This window comes from Lissotriton helveticus, chromosome 1_1 (assembly GCF_964261635.1).
Source record: "Lissotriton helveticus chromosome 1_1, aLisHel1.1, whole genome shotgun sequence".
NCBI classification, from domain to species: domain Eukaryota; kingdom Metazoa; phylum Chordata; class Amphibia; order Caudata; family Salamandridae; genus Lissotriton; species Lissotriton helveticus.
The window spans coordinates 1,321,195,466-1,321,212,765 of record NC_136057.1 but is presented as its reverse complement, the minus strand read 5'-3'; the positions used below and the strand labels follow the sequence as shown (position 1 = coordinate 1,321,212,765).

Below are 17,300 nucleotides of genomic sequence, written 5' to 3'. Positions count from 1 at the left end.
GGGATGTCCTTCATAGTGGTTTCGTGGGTCGCCACTCTCTCCTTGAGTTTCCGATGGTCTTCCTTCAGTAAGGTGAGATCCGAGCCAATGGCGTCCAACCTTTTCTCGAATGCCTCTCGTGAGGCCACAATGGCCTGCATTATTTCACCCAGTGTAGGGTCCAGAGGTCTTCCTGGTCTCTGTCTCCCAACGTCGCCATCCTCGTCCTCTGTGTGCTGCTCCGACTCGTCTAAGCATAACACCTCAAATCCCCTTTTCTTTGACACCCTGCCCATTGTGATAGTCACGCACTGCTGATACTAGTAGCGCCAGGGGAGCCCAAGGTCTCACTCCACACCAGCAAGGCACCGCCGTCCCTCGATGTCCGCTCCGGAACTCTCAGCCCCAGACTCCACTCCGATCATGTGCAGGACCAACCCGTCTGTCGCCAGCCCACCGCAACCAGGTTACTCTGTCACAGATTTGCACCGTGCGTCCTTCTACCAATGCAAGGCTCCCAGAGCAAGAGCGTTGTCCCCGCAGCAGCTCTCCAGGCCAGTTCTGGCCCCCACCGCCGGTGCAGTCAGTAGGGCCTTGCAGGTCGGTTATCGCCGTCTATCCACCCTCCGTCTGCCGTGCGTTAACACCCTTCAGAGAAGATTCACAGTGCCGGGCTGTCTGGCATCAAACAGGAAGTCTCCACGCAGTGTCTCTGGTACACCGCCTGGTAGGAGGTGGCCCAGCCCGCCTCCCCTCTGATCCCACCACAAGTCCGTCACAGGCGCAGGAGCACCAAGACGCACCACCAGCACTGTGTTAGTCCCGCTGTCTCACAGGGCGCAGGCGTCCCACGGATTCGTCCTCTAGGACCACCTATCAGTGGATCCCCCAGCCTGGTGTGCCATCCTCTCCCTCACCGCCATAGTCCGTCCGCCAAGGAGTCCGCAGGAGTGTCCCACCTCGCTCTCCCCCTCTGGCGCCCAAGCCAAGCAGTTCGTGGGAGCTCACACATTTTTATTACAGCCGTCTCTGCCGCCGATCTCGGCTGCTCTTTGGAGCCCCCTCCGCCGCAGGCAGACACAGGGGGGATGCGCAGCCACCGCCACAGAGGCAAGAAGCAGCACCCCCAGAGTCACTCGGAGGTCCAGCTGGCAGCAAGGGGGGGTGCAGCGTCCGAGCAAGACGAGGGCCAAGGGTTCACCCCACCACCCCACTCCGGGGGAACCCGCAGCGGAGGCCCAGGCAGCAGAGGCGCCAATAGCAGCGCAGGCGGCAAAGATGCAGGTCTGTGCCTCGAACTCCGTCCTCCCCTCCTCAGTTCCGAGCCGCTCCGCAGTCCGCTCTGGGCCGCCCCGGCCCACCGGTCATCAGGCGCCAATCTCAAGCTGCAAGAATTAATGTGATTTGCAGGACACATTGACCTTCCAACACTTCAAACCCATCTTGCGGCCTTTTGTTACCTCGGGCTACATCTATCTGACTGTTGCTTGAACATCTGTCGCCCTGAAAAGCTTGCATGGCCCAGGGCATGTCTTGGGCTGTCCCTTCACCTCCCACCTTGGGTCAGTTCCCACATCCCCTGTCCCAGGGGTTGCCACCTGGTGCTAGTGCAGAGTTAAGCTGCCAGTGTGCCTGACCTTCCAGGCTAGCCAGACTGAGTACTAGTTGTGGCTGTCTGTGGTGTCCCATAGCTGCCTACGCTCACTGGTGTCGGGCACTTGTCTGTGCTCCAGCTAGAAGCGATCCCCAGCCTCTGATCTGGGAAAAGATATGGTGCCAGAAACCTCTGTGTGCAAAAGGCCTATCTCTTCCTTGGAGATCCCCTGTGCATTAGGTATTTGCCCAGCTCCCCATGCTTCGGCATCCAACTACAATCCCATATCGGAAATGGTTATCCACTGCATTTAAGCAGTAAAAGAAACTAAACTGAATTCCCCAAGTAACAGAGGTTGAAGAGGTAAGAGCCGAGCATTGGTTCTGTGGCCAACACTGGCTCCGGGGAATGTCATGTACAGAAGACTAACTACCTGGTGTTGATCAGGGGGTCCAAGTCCTTCTGATCGATGCTAACCCTGCAGATGATGCTAGGCCGGTAACAGCCCCTAACATGTTGGATTGGGTCTTCTCGGAGTTGGGTTGCTTGGGAATGCAGCCTAAAGCAGGGTGTAAACTCCATCTAAGGCTTAATACGTCAGGAGACCAATAGTCAACAAGTACCATAAGGGAAAGGTGAAAAGAAATTTGAAGAGATAGTTCAAGTGGCCACCTAACATTCGAAAGGAAAATGGGTAGGGCCTTGCAGTCCACTCAGAGGACTCAACAAAGAGGGAAGACTGGTCACAAAGGTAGGGTGGTTCCTATGCATAGAAACTCCGCCTAGGCTCCCATAGGATGTATTTCATCTGCTCCAGCATGCTGCAGCTGGCTCTGTGTCAACAGGGAATGATTTGGGGTACATGGTGGCTCTCTCCACTATTTAAATCAAAAGAGTTACCTCGCCCTGGCAGCAGCATTGCCATATCTGTGGAGCTCAGTCAGCTTGACTCCCTCCATGCTCTCCCCTAGCAACTGCCCTCACTTATCTCGGGGGCTGTTGGCCGCAGGCAGTACTCTCTGCGCAAATATTGACTGGGGGGGACTTTGTTCAGTGTGCCCAGCCTTATCATGCCAGGCGGTGTGGAGGCTCACACCGGGTGTTTGGACTCTGCAACAATGTCGGTTACCCACCTGTCTTGAAGCATGAACAAAGCACATGCACAAGATGGAGATCTAATTGAAAATCTTTTGCGCAATGAAGGTGAGCCAGAGCAAGCCGGCTGAGGTGGGATCCCTCAGGGACACCAGCGCTGGTTCCCATCCCACCCAATCAAGTGAGGGAGGTGGTGCATGTGTGTGTGTGTGTGATAGGACCCGAAGTATACCAGGGTAGGGCAAAGCCTAAGGAAACTTTGGTGGAGGTCTGTAGCTGTCCTGACATGCAAATTGGTGTCTGGTCTGGGAATGGGGGTGAAAAACAAATCCATCATCTATTAAATGGTTCCCTCTGAGGTTTCCTTAAGGATATCTAGTGCTCCGAAACCCCATTCTTTATGGTAAAACAAATTATTAAACGTCTTTGAGCAAACACAATCTCAACCTATTCTCAAACTTTAAATGACTATGAAGCCCAGCTCGCTGGCGTAGAGCTGGACATTGAATGTGTGTGCCTATTGGGTCACTTTTGGCAAGCAGAATTGATGCTGCAGGATGAATGAATGCCGGGTTAAAGCTATTGTTTGATATAGACTGCAGGACGGTGGCCATCAAAGAGGGAATCTGCTAATGAGTGTACAACAACTCACCTGCTGAATCAACACCCACTGGAAATGGATGGATTGTCAGCCCTTAACCAGTCATCCATGGCTCTGAGAGCTGCATGGGTAAGTTGCAAGAAGTAGTGGGGGTGCTGAGATGTGCATAGAAACCTGGGTGGAGCTGCTGCAGGTTTACATCTTGATAATAGTAGCAGATATTCAAACAAGAATTTTGAAGGCTGAGGTGGAGAAAGGTTTCATGTGCACAGAAGTTGAAAATGGGCCGCTCTGTCATAAGAGATGAACGAGTGCCTTTTAAAAGTGGTGGGCGATGGCCTCTGTTGCTTTTGGCTGATACAAAGGCAGTCTGCTTCAGATCCCCAAACCCAGAGTAGTGGATACTGGTGCCCTCGTGGCATCCAGTACTGTAATACAAATGATCCTGGAGAAGCTGACAGGAGACCTGGGGACATTTCTCTTTTCTTTGTGAGGGCAGCATGCTGAAATTGGTTTTTTCCAAGTGAGGGGTCCCAAGCCTTTGAAAATGTTGCTGTTCTGGTGATGTGTGGTGAGCTCTAACTGGTCCTTGAAAATACCAGGGAAATAGTGTACATTTTCCACAGGGCCGTACTCCTAAACATAACATGTGTATTTGTAAAGCGCACTTTCACCCAGAGGTCTCTTGGTGCTGAATAACAGATGTTTATTGTTACCCAACTCATTGGTACTCTTTTTATCGACCTCAGATGGATGAAAGGCTGAGTGGACCCACCAGGATTTGAACCCGTGACCATGAGGTGGAACACAGGACCCTGTAGTGGATGCATTAGTCCACTGAGCCACCAGACCCGTCATATCCACAGCAGGTCTATCAATTCATATGGATCTCGAAATCCAGAGGTCCGTTATATATTTGCGATCTAATGAAAGACCTATACACAGATTAATTTACCTATTTCAAGGGGAAAAAACTATGAATTAACACCTGGAAATAATGGCATCAGGAGACAAATAAGGTGATTCACTATCCCCGCTATTATTTAATATTGAAATGCATTCTTTACTATGAGATTTTAATTTGGCTCACATGGATTTACCGAGCAAATCACAGCATCTGAAAGAGACAATAAGTAATGGGGTCCTCACCTTATAATTACCCCCAGGCGTCAGACTGGATCCAGAGAATTTTTTATTTCGCAGTACCCCTGTGCGTCAGTAGTTGGTGTCGCCCGACTCCGCATTTTTCGTTGGCATCGTGGTCGCCGCAATGACGTTGCAGTATCTACTTAGATGCCGTCCCTGCACACTGACGTCCGTTCTTTATTTTTCCACGCCAGCCAGCGCAGATCCGGAGAGAGCAGTACCTCAAGTCACTTTTTGACTGTTTTTGCGACTTTTTTTGACCTCTTTTCGAGTCGTTCGACTCCTGGTGCACGCAGGGATGTCCTGTCCTCAAATTGGCTTCAAGGCTTGCAACTCCTGTCACAAATTGATGTCGGTAGCGGACCCGCACCTTGTGTGCCTTTGGTGTTTGGAGCTGGGACCACTACACGAAGTCGTGCTCCGACTGCCGGACCATGAACCTGAAGTCGTTGCGTGAGTGGTCCCGAAAGCTTCTCGAGGCCCGCCAGTCTGCTCCGTGCCGCTCGAGGTCCCGGTCGAGAGGAAGGTTGCGGGACCGGTCACAGAGTCATCACGACCATTCCTCATCGAAGTCTTAGTCTTCGGGTAAGTCGAAACACAAACAGAAGCTGAAGAAGCACCGTCGATTTTCGCGTTCTCCCTGTCCGTCGGCACACATGACGCGGGTTGAGAAAGGTTGTCGTTTCGCCTCCGCCTGCAAAGCCTGCTGGGTTGACCCAGAGCATTCCTCCTTTTCCGGGAGCCCGGGCGACCCCATCCCAACTTTGTAGTTGTTATGAAGACCTCCATTTGATGTTTAGGCAGCCCGACTCTGCCGGCGTACCTTCGGGCCTCACGGACTTGGCTGGGGGCTCTTCGATGCCGGCAGCTCCACAAGGCCCCCAGGGATCTAGGCCTGGATCCGGATCAGCGCCGGTCAACCTCGTGACATCTCCGGCGCTGAATCCCGTGGCGACACCTGCATCTCCTCCGATGCTGGTTGTGTCCCCAACCGATGTCGACCCCAGTCTCTCCCTCGATGTGGACATGGAGCTGGACCGACGTCGACCAACGTCGGTACCTGTGCCGACTGGTACTTTGTACCACTGTTCTCCCCTGGTGCTCCCTATCGCCCTGAGTGGCTACGAGAGGAGGGTGAGGAGCCCTGGGAGGGGTCTAGCAGACCATTTGGAAGAATCGGACTGGAGAGAGGAGTTGGGTGAGGCCAGTAGTCTGGACACCTCCCAAGACCTTGGAATGCTATATTCCCTTATCGTGGCTACGGAGGAGGGTGTGTCATACGCAGTGGTGTTGCGTAGGGCGGCTGAGGCCTCAACATTGAACTTCATTTGGTAGCGGTAAGGACTAACCTTCTGGCCTAGGTGCTTCGACCGGCTGCGGCCTCCTTGGAGCCCCTGCTGTCATTTAATAAAGCCCTCATGGACATCCTTCTGGGCACTTGGTCCAAGCCCAACAAAGGGGTTCCTGTGGATAGGATGATTGCCTGATGCCACCGCCCGGCTCTGGGTGACCATTTTTTCCTTTCCCAACACTTACTCCTGGTTGAGGTTCACTGGCTTTTCGGGTGATGTCCAAGCTACACTTTTGGACATGCACTTTGATGGCCGTCGCTTGTTTGGCGACAAGGCAGACAACGCGCTTGAGCACTTTAAGGACTCCAGGGCTATGGCCAGATTCTTGGGCCTCGCTTCCACCTCCTGCCCAGCGCAGTCTGCTTTTCGTCCCTTTCGTGGCTACGGAAGGAGTGTCCCACCACGTTCCGCCCAGAGCCACAGGCCTGCGCAAGCTGTGCATCTTCTGCGCGACTGGGGAGTGGAGCTCACCGTAGTGGGTCCGGGGGCCAGAGGTCGGGCTAGTCCACCAGCACCCCCTCTGCAGCAGCCTCCAAGCTCTCCTAGTCTGACTTTTCAGGCCCGCCATTCGCTAGTGGGCGGCAGGATCCGCCTTCACCTCCCCACTGGTTCAACATCACGTCGCACAGATGGGTTTCGCAGATAGTTTGAAGGGGCTACTCCCTCCCCTTCAAGACTACCCCTCCACCCATGCTACCTCAATTCCATTGCATGTCGGAGGATTACCTGACCCTTCTCCAACAGGAGGTTACGGCTCTCTTGGCCAAGGAGTAGGTTGTGGTTGTTATTCCCATTACTTTCTGGTGCCCAAGAAGGACAAGGGGCTGGGTCCTGTCTTGGATCTCAGGAATGTCAACCACTTCCTCCGGAAGGAGAAGTTCAAAATGTTGACACTGGTTCAGGTCCTGTCTTCCCTCGACCCTGGAGACTGGATGGTAGCGTTGGACTTGCAGGATGCTTATCTTCACAACCCTGTCCTGCCGGCCCATCGGTCCACAGTAGGTCACAAGCATTTTCAGTTTACCGTGCTCCCATTCGGCCTTACCAGCGCCTCTCAGGTTTCACGAAAGAGATGGCGGTGGTTGCAGGGGTTCCAGTCTACCCCTATCTCTACGACTGGCTGTTGAAGGTGGGCTCCCACCTACAGACTAGGGCCGACCTCCGCCATTCGCTGGGGTTCACCATCAATGTACCGAAGTCACACCTGATTCCCTCTTAGAAGCCCGATTTCATCAGAGCGGTTCTGGACACAGCGCAGTTTTGGGTTTATCCTCCCGAGCAGCGAGGCGGGTTATTGGGGCTATGATTCCGAACTTTCAGCCTCTATCCCGGGTTTCGGTCAGAATGACCCTGAGGTTACTGGGCCTCATGGCCTCCTGCATCCTGCTGGTGGACTATGCCATGCGGCATACGCGGGCTCTGCAGTGGGACCTGAAGTTCCAGTGGTCACAGCATATGGGGAATCTTTCCGATTGCATCCAGATCTCAGAGGGCACTGCATGCCAATTGCAGGGGTGGCTAACGAGCCAGGATTGGGTCAACAGCAGGTCCCTCTCACTTCCACAGTCAGAGTGCACAGTGGTGACAGATGCATAATTTCTAAGGTGGGGCGGCCACATGGGAGAGGCGGGGATCAGTGACCTCTGGTCTCCGGCGGAGTCCGGGCTCCACATCAACCTTCTGGAGCTGCAGGAGATCAGTCTTGCACTGAAGGCATTCCTTCCTGCTGTCAAAGGGAGAGTAGTGCAGGTGTTCCCAGACAACACCACTGCCATGTGGTACTTTAACAAACAGGGCCGGGTGGAGTCGTGGACCCTATGTCAGGAGGCACTTTGTCTCTGGAAGTGGCTGGAACATCAGGGCATGACCCTGGTGGTTCAACACCAGGCAGGTTCTCTGAACGCCAGGGCTGTTGAACTCAGCCGCCGGTGTATGATGGATCGCGAATGGCGTCTTTACTCGGAGGTGGTGCAAGGTCTCTTTCAGCAATGGGCAGAGCTTTGGTTAGATCTATTTGCCAAGGCAGCAGTCGCTGGGCGATGCTTTTCTGATAGATACATCTGCCGTGTGGATTCCTCAACTTGTGAATATCCCCTTGCGTCGGCAACAACTCTGGACTGGGCACGAAGAGTCTGGTATCCCGAGCTTCTGCACATGGCCATCGATCCTCTGATTAGACTGCCTCTTCGGGAGGATCTTCTGTCACAGCAGCAAGGGATGGTCCTCCACCCGAACCTGTCCATCCTCCACCTCCTTGCGTGGAGATTGAGCTGCAACAGTTGACCGCTTTGGACCTTCCTTCCCAAGTCTGTAACGATATCTTGGCAGCCAGGCGTCCCTCCACCAAAACGGTATAGGCCTGTTGATGGGACAAATTTGTGGCATGGTGCGCAGCAAAGGCTGTGGATCACCTTTCTGCACCCCTTTCAGAGGTTCTCCTCTTCATTCTTTCTTGGGCCCAGCAGGGCCCTGCTCTGGGCACTCTAAATGGCTATCTTTCTGCCATTTTGACCTTCCTTCGGCTTCCTGACCATCCTTCTCTTTTCAAATCCCATATTGTAAATCGCTTTCATAAGGGCATTACTCACTTGTTTCCTCCCATCCCTTTCATAGTGCCCCAGTGGGACTTGAATCTGGTTCTGACATAATCTTATGTGCGCCCCTATCGAGCCTCTACATAACTGTCCTCTCAGACTTTTTACAGTAAGACTGCCTTTTTGTTTGCCATCACCTCTGCTCGCAGGGCGAGTGAGCTTCAGGCTCTTTCTTTTAAACCTCCTTTCCTGCATTTCAAGTTGTCCTTCCCACTAGGCCTTCTTTCCTTCCCAAAGTAGTTACCTCTTTCCACATAGGACAGACCATCACTTTGCCCACCTTCTTTCCGCCCCTGCATCCTTCTAAAGAGGAAAGGAGGCTCCACCGTCTGGATCCAAAACGTGCGCTTTCGTTCTACCTGGACCGCACAAAGCAATTCTGGGTGGATGACAAGCTTTTTCATGGCTGTGTGGGCGCCAAGAAAGGTAGGGCAGTGCAAAATGAACCATCTGATGATGTGTTGTTCTTTGCATCAAAATCTGCTATTCCTTAGCGAAAAAGGAACCTCCAGTGGGGTTGCGTGCCCATTCCACCAGGGTGATGGCAGCCACAACTGCTTTGGCACATGGGTTCCCCATTTCATGACATTTGCCAGGCAGCTACATGGGCTTCCTAGCACACATTTACTAAACACTACTACCTGGACAGCCAAGTCCAAGAGAGACTGCTTCTTTGGCCATTCAGTTCTTCAGGACTTCTGGTGTGAACTTGGTTCGCAGACCCACCACCGGGGTTGGTATTGCTGGGGTATCGATTCTAAGGTGTGGAATCCATAACTAATTGTCTCTTTCAGATGAACAAGTTACTTACCTTCGGTAACAATATATCTGTAAAAGACATAGATTAGTTATGGATTGCTCACGGCCCCACCCATCCTCCCCGTTCTGTGAACTGACTTCTAGGGTAAAGGACTTCCCTTCAGGGCCCTAGTTGTGTGCACCAGTGGTCCGTGTCTTGCATGGCTCTGCACTTCTGGTGTGGAATGCCGTGTAAAGAAATGACGTCAGCGAGCAGGGGCGGCGTCTAACTATATACCGCAACATCATTCCGGCAACCATGACGTCAATGACAAATGCGGAGTCGACCGACGCCACCTACAGAGACGTGCAGGGGTACTTCTGAAGAAAGATTCGCTGGATCCAGTCTGACGCCGGGGGGGTAATTAGAAGGTGAGGAATCCATAACAAATCTGTTTCTTACAGATATATCGTTACCGAAGGTAAGTAACTTGAATTTCATTAAAAAAATCAGCAAAGCAACAGGCCTAAAATTAAATGTCAAAAATATACAGGGGTCGTTAGTCAATACAAAGGCACAATTCTGGTGAACAATTGCACACCAAGACATTTTGAAAATAAAGACATCAGAAACACACCTAGGTGACAGTTTGATTGAACTTTAATCCTCACACAGGTCATACAAAAACACCAAAATAATGATAAGAATGGGTTAAGAGCTAAAATAAAAATAGATAACATTCTGTCAATATTTGGTTTCTAAACTGTCATTCAAACTGGAAATGGTAGGACTCTCATTGCACTATACCAAGCTATAAAAAATATGTTCAGTATTATTTCTACCTATCTACAATTATAGGCATCAATAAAGTGAACAACCGATTGTATCTAAGACAAACTCCCCACTTGTACGTTGCTCCCTCCTACATATATGCAGGATTTGTAATAAATTATAGAATCGATGAAATTATCAAAAATCACAACCTAAAATGAACAGACAGATCCCTGGACTTCTTTTTGCAGTTACTAGCACCTTATGACTTGTGAAATGATGAGTTTGAAATTTAATGTATGTTTCACATGAAAGGTTAATGTTCGGAGCTGTTGGAGCCCATTAAGTTTATCATTGGAATATTTGTACAGAATTTAGATAAATGTTATTGTAGATTATTAGGGTTTAATAGAGATATGTGGAGTCTGAAGTTGAAAAATAGCGTATCAAATATAGTGAAATGTTAATGTTGATGTTAGGATCTGTTAGTATAGTAGAGCGCGACATTAGGTTAGAATAGGAAATATTGAAACACTCACTGCTTGATAGGATATGTATAAGAATGCTTGGTCAAGATTCTTATTAGATAATCTATACACATTTAGAATCTATCTATATATAATCTACCTACAGGTCAGCTTATTGTATGCTAATTATATGCTAATCAAATTTTACTCTGCACAGGACTTTGATGATCAGAAGATCTAGAGGTGTAATTAGAAATAGTCAATATTAAATTGCTTGGGAGGTACTAGAGCGTGTACTGTCTCTATTCGATACGATATATGATTCATGTTTCCATGAGGTCAACTTGAATTGTAGTTATACGCCAGAACGATTTTTGTGTTGTTGGAAGCAAGACTGATTTGATGGTAATGGGCAGCAACAATAACTCTAAATAAGCGACCATGTGCTGGTAGAAGACTAGCCAAATGCCTCATCCTCTAATTAGTTATAACTATGAATGGATGAATGAGATTCCCACTGTCCCCTCGTACCATCTAGGGAAACCACAACCAAGGGAATGCACTTAGCTGAATCAGTGGGGAAAGAAGTCTCTATTGAATTTAACTCTAGTCTGGAACTGTGAAGAGACGTGAGGGGTTTAGAATAGAGGGAGGTCCTTCGGACACTGGTAGAATACCACTACTCTTATTGTTTTTTCACTTACCAGGTGAAGTGGGGGCGAGGGCAGTGGGGTTCTTAATTTTGGCTCAAAGCACCCAGCACTCACTGGGTGCAACTCACTCAGGACATAGTGGCAGGTGGGAGTTTGACTGGGTCAGTACACATGTCCAGCAATAATCGAGGTATCCTATAGTGAGTTTAGGGAGGCCAAAAGCCTCACGGAGCAGAATGTATTTAATTTATCTATATCATTTATAGACGGCGACTGGTTTCCTGGTGCTAATGAGTCAACAGAGGTGCATATTATCTATCCTCAAAACATGGAAGACCTTTTTTGGGGAACAGGCAGGTCTTCAAGGCTTTCTGAAAATGCATCAATTCCTTGATAGGTCGTAATGATGGTGAGAGATTATTCCAGATTTGTGCGCAGCTTTAACTGAAAAGGCCTGGCCACCTTGTTTTACCTTCTGTACCTTGCTAACATATACTAAGTTTGCTGTGCAAGAGAGCAAGTATCATCCAGGGTTATATCTTTTCACTTTTTGTCTTAGAAGCACCGGCCCAGAGCCTTGTAGTGCCTTGAACACAATGCACAGATCCTTGAGCACAATCCTCTGCCTCAGAGGCATCCAGTGTAGTACCATCTGAAAGAAACAGGTTAGTATTAGATTCCTTACCTTAGAATATCCCCAGGCGTCAGTCTGGATCCGGAAACTTTTGCGTAGCAGTACCCCTGCGCGTTGGTAGGCGTCGTCTGCAGGCGTCCCCTGCGGCTCCGCGTCCGTCGTTGGCGTCGTGCGCCGTGATGACGTCGCTGGAGTATATAGACGCCGCCTCCGCGCGCTGACGTCAGTTCTTCTTTTTTCCGCGCCAGTTAGCGCAGATCCGAGAAGTGCAGTACTCCGGTCTTTTGACCAAAGTTTTTTGTGAATCCTTGATTCTTCTACGGTGCCGGTAGGATGCCCGGTTTTAAGAACTGTGACGACTGTGACCGCACGATGTCGGTCACGGATCATCACCGACTCTGCCTCCGGTGCCTCTTAAGACGTATTTTATTGGAGTCTGAGTAGCCAATACAAATGCATGATTTCATCTAAGTTTTTGATGATCCCTTGCTCGTAGGCTAGGCAGTTGTCCTCAACTAATTTCCAAGTATCAAAAGTACTAGGAAGGTGAAGACCGGCTCTTATGTTAGGTCTGCTCAACTTATACCAAGACCTTCATTTACTTGTTGGGCCTAAAACTGGTCTGTTGGAGCAGAGATGTTGCACCATTATGTGGAAAGATATGAGAGTCTGATCTGTCCAGTGCAAAGTTTCAAGACGTCCTCCAGTTAGCTTTTCGGTTTCAAAATCACATTTTGGCTAAAATGTCACCATGATGATTAATTCTGAAACCTGATCCAGCCAATGGATCAGCTCAGACTCCCATCCATGAACCATGTCACCATCCAAGTAGGCCTAATTATAATTTCACATAGCCCTATTTATAAGGCTTCCCTTGTCTTAAGTATAGTTGATACAAATGAAGAGCCATATTCAAGCTCCCCAGGATTCACTGGGTTCTGTGAGTCACTCTTAGAATATGCCCTTGGTATCCTTTGCTTCAAATCCTCAGAAGTTGGAGCAGGGGAAGGTAGGGCTGACAGCTTTGTTTCCCAGAACATCAGAAGAGCGGAAGTGGAAGGCTCCTATACTCTCCTTTGGTACCGTTTTTTAAAATACGTCATGAAGGAATTAGTATTGGAATCAAGCTGTAGCCTGCCCTGACACTAGGTAATTGAAAACTAGTGTCCTCTGTCTTTGGAAAGGCCCCCTTAGATACCAATGGAGCTTGCCTGTGGGTTAGCTCTCCTCGCTCAGTCATCCGTGCCAGTAGCATCAGCAAGTGGATACCGCACTTTCCCGGCATTGGATCTTTCATAGATTCACATGCTTGAAACATTAACCGTCATTAGGCTGAGTATCCCTAGTACTTTAAAATAGTAATAAAAAGTGTTAAAATGGTCAGACGCTCAAAAACAGTGTTTATTTAGTAGCTCATCCACCTGATTTCGCAACAAACAACCCAATAAGATGGATTTTTCTCCCATTAAAGACCATCGTAGCTCAGATGTCTACTGCACATCATGTGTGAGGGAGCTTTGCTTCATAAATCTAATTATTATGGACTTTCATAATTTACCTAAACTTTCATGAACCACAACCAGCCCCAATTTAGCTCCTACCATTGATGAGTTGTTGCTGGGGTACTTTTCTTTCTATCACTGGCCCAGGAGAAGTCCTTAAGTCCTTCCAACTGCTGTAATGGAAGTAAAGGGGAACAAATCGCTCTTTACAGCCTGTTCAAACTGCAGACAAAGATATACGTTGATGATTCGCACTTACAGTGCGTCTATCCTCAATACTCTTTTCAGAAACCTTCCATATGCATAATTTGCTGAACTTTTCCATCTAATACCCCGAAGTACCTGGCACATAGACTGGCCTTATATCTCTTTGAAAGGAAGTGAATTTTCCGCTTTAAGGAAATGTCCCTCGATCCAGGTATTATTTTGTGTAAAGTGCTTACCTAAGAATCTCCCAGAACTGAAGTTCACCAAAGAAGTCCTTTTCAGAAGGGGAACAGTGTGCACCCAAAACGGTGTAGAAAACTGATGCTTCTAAGGCCATGTCGGACCTCCTGCTGAAATGAATTGCAGATGAAGAAAATACCCTCATTAACTTCTACACCATCGAAGACAACAACTGCCCTGTTGACCACATCATCACCTGTGAATGTCATCCTGAGGAGCATTCCATCGATTAGCAAGAAGACCTCTTCGACAACACCACCACTGAGCATCCTGTCGGTGGTGGCACTCTCGATAACCTATGCACCAAAGTACTCTTTACCAACCACTACAATGTCAAGGATTCAATGACGGCGAAAAATATTGTTTCACCAACCGAGAGGCCTTATTCACACTTGCGCTAAAAGTCTTTGCACACCTACTAGTCCATATTCTAGATTCAGAGATGGAGCCAGTTGTCTGTGACCAAAAGCAGGCTTCAGACATGGCCTCCAACTCAACTCAGCTGTATGTTAAATACATTCCAGAGTATGAAGAAGAAGATTATGGGCAAGAAAAAGGAGGAACTTTTCTATAAACCACAGATTTTGTCGGGTAGAATCCTCATAATCGCCACCAGAAGTATGCAGATTCAAATGCATTATCCACTGTGGACCCAGATACCACCACACCATAAAGAATCATCTATGATGCAGGTACCAGTTACTTTTATGAACAGCTTGCATAAGATGCTGGAGACATTCCAGAGATTAGTATCTTAACCACAGCTTAACAGAGGCTTTCCCAAGGTCATCCTCAGAAGCATCTTCCAGTAGCATCTCCACCTCCTCTCCACCCAGCACTCAGCAGGAACCACCTGTGCCACTGAACTCCTAGAGCCATGGGCAAAGAAGATTGTTGTAACAGGTAATGTTATGTTTGAGGCATATAAGCTGCAGAATTCATACTTTTGCATAGATCGCCATCTGGTGTTGGGCTCGGATGCTTGCACCTTGTTGTTGTCTTGGAAGAAGTATTTGTAGTCACGAGATGGGTGACTCCTCCCTTGGACGATAGTGCGCATGGGCATCGACTCCATCCTTAGATTGTTTTTTTCTGCCATCGGGTGCGGATGTAACTTCAGCGCTCCGGTACCGTGTTTCCAGACTTCTTCGACTCGCAAAACATCACAAATCTACGGTATTGTTTTGTTTGCGTGCCTCGACCCGATAACTCAACAATCCCCCGGTTCCAGTCGTCGGCGTGGGCCGCTAGGCCTATCGACGCCATTCGGGCATACGGCTATTGGAAAGGACTCCATTTAAAAAATGCCCCTCGTGTGGTGCTAAATTTCCACACAGCGACCATCACAAGGTCTGCAACCTTTGTCTCTTGCCTGAACACGAAGAAAAACATTGCCAGGCCTGCGCCTCTTTTCGATCCAAGAAAACTATCCGTAATCGCCAGGTGCACCAATCGCCACCGGTGCCAGAAGATATCTTCAATGAAGACCCCGTCGTCCCAGAGGCATAGGACTCAGTGGAGCTCGATATCGTATCCGAGGCCGAAGATGACAACTCCAATGGCCACATCACTCCAGGTCAACGAGTGAATACAACTGCCCCTGACCCTACCCCACCCAAAAAGAAGGCTCCGGTAAAAAATTTGCCTGAAGGCCTGAGTCGAGACTGAAACAACACTTCAGAAGCCCCGGGTCCGGCTCCGAAGACAAAAGAAAAGCCTTCCAGTGGCTTGGGACCGAGCAAGCTGCACATCAATGCCCCAAAAGCACCGTCGGTACTGAAAGCAGGAACATATCCTGCTGCCGCTAAAAAGGCCTCGGCGCCAAGTACTTTGGCACCGAAAAACCAAAAGGCCTCGGAACCAAAGACACCTCCGAAACCTTCGGATCTGAAAAAGATTTCGGACTCGACACCGAAGCCGAAGGATATAAAAACCCCATCAAAGGCTCCAGACAAAACTAATCCACGTCACAAACCGAAAAAATTGTCGCCGAAAGTACACACCAACGAAGAAGAACTGTTTTTACCAGATCCCATCGACCCAAAACAGAAAACACTGCACATGGACCCTAAAACAGGCCATATTATCAGTACCTCCTCGAACAAAAGAAAATTAGACACCCCACACATTCCTGAGGTGCCTGTGAAGAAAAAAGACTGTGCAACTTCACCATTTAGACCCTCTTCTCCTGTTCTTCCTACTGAGCCTTTCTCTCCTAAAAGGCTCCTATACTTCCTCCATACTCACCACCACCACAGGATGATGAAGACCTAGGGGGTGGGGGTGGAAATAAGGACCCCTTCAATGATCCTGATGATGACACTGATCACACCTTGTAGATCCTCCAGACCTCCTGATCCAGAGGCATACCCAACCAGACCATCTCCCCCAGATGACAGCATTGGCTTTAGTCCGCTCATTGATAGGGATGCCCAATATCATGGCGTGCAAATGCATTCAGACCCCACAGAGAAGGACTTCCTGGTAGACACTTTTGCACAGTCACAAAGGACAGTACAAACATTATCCATACTTAAAGGTATCATTAAACATGCTCCAGACATCTTCAAAGACCCCGTCAGGACCAGTATTCTTAATCCTCGGATTGATAAAAAGTGTAAACCTGCCCCTAATGATCCCACCTCCATTAAAGATCAACTCCCCTTAGATGCCCTGGTAGTGACCAATGCTAGGAAGCGGGCCAACTCCCAAACCTCCGGTGATGCCCCGCCTCCAGACAAAGAGTCAAAACTGCTAGACGCTTCTGGCAAACGAGTTGCCTCCCAAGCAGCTAATCACCGGAGGATAGCTAATGCTCAAGCATTACTTTCCAGATACGATAGGGCTCACTACGGCGAGCTTGAGGGCCTAATGCAGTATTTGCCTGTAGAATACTAGGCCAAAGCCAATGATTTGATTCAGGAGGGCAAGTTATTAACAAACTCATCCATTAAATGTGCCCTCGATGCAGCAGACACTGCATCTCGATCAATCAACACTAGTGTGTTGCTGAGAATACATACATGGTTGCGCATTTCTGGCTTCAAACAAGAAGTGCAAACTACTATCCTCAATCAGGCGTTCAATCAGGAACAACCTTTTGGCCCAGCTGTAGACACATCATTAGAGAAAATGAAAAAAGACACTGAGACTGCAAAATCTATGGGTGCATTACAGTCTCCGTCTACATGAGGCTCCTTTCGTCGCTCCTTTTATAGTGGTGCATCCAAAAACATCAGTACAGACACTGCTTCCTCCTCCTACCAAACTTCCACACAAACATCCCCCAACAAGGGATATTTCACAGGTGGGTACAGGGGAAATAACAACAAAGGGAGAGGCCGAGGTAACAATACTCGCACCTCCCCCACTAACAAACAGTGACTTCCCTCCAACTCCCTCCAGACCATTCCACTCCGGTCCGAGGGAGACGCTCACAGTTCCTACCTGTCTGGAATTCCATCACTACAGACAAGTGGGTAAGACAAATTATCCAGTATGGTTACTGCCTGTAACTTACTGCAACTCCGCCAAACAGCGTCCAATGTCCACGGAACATCTAATGCTCCTCAAACGGGAAGTTCTCTCACTGCTTCAAAAGCATGCAATAGAACCAGTTCCCCTAGAGCATCAAGGGACGGGAGTTTACTCCTTATATTTTCTAATTCCCAAAAATGGATGGTACTCTCCGAGCAATACTGGACCTCAGACCTCTCAACTTCTACA

The 17,300-nt window shown here is 49.0% G+C and overlaps 1 protein-coding gene and 1 pseudogene across 2 annotated transcripts in view; both read left to right on the top strand.

Moving 5' to 3' along the window:
* Nucleotides 1–17,300, top strand: part of AKAP8 (A-kinase anchoring protein 8) — a 925,614-nt gene that overhangs the window by 265,707 nt on the left and 642,607 nt on the right. The gene's annotated exons all lie outside the window — the stretch shown is intronic.
* LOC144778769 (28S ribosomal RNA) lies at nucleotides 1,851–3,951 on the top strand (annotated as a pseudogene).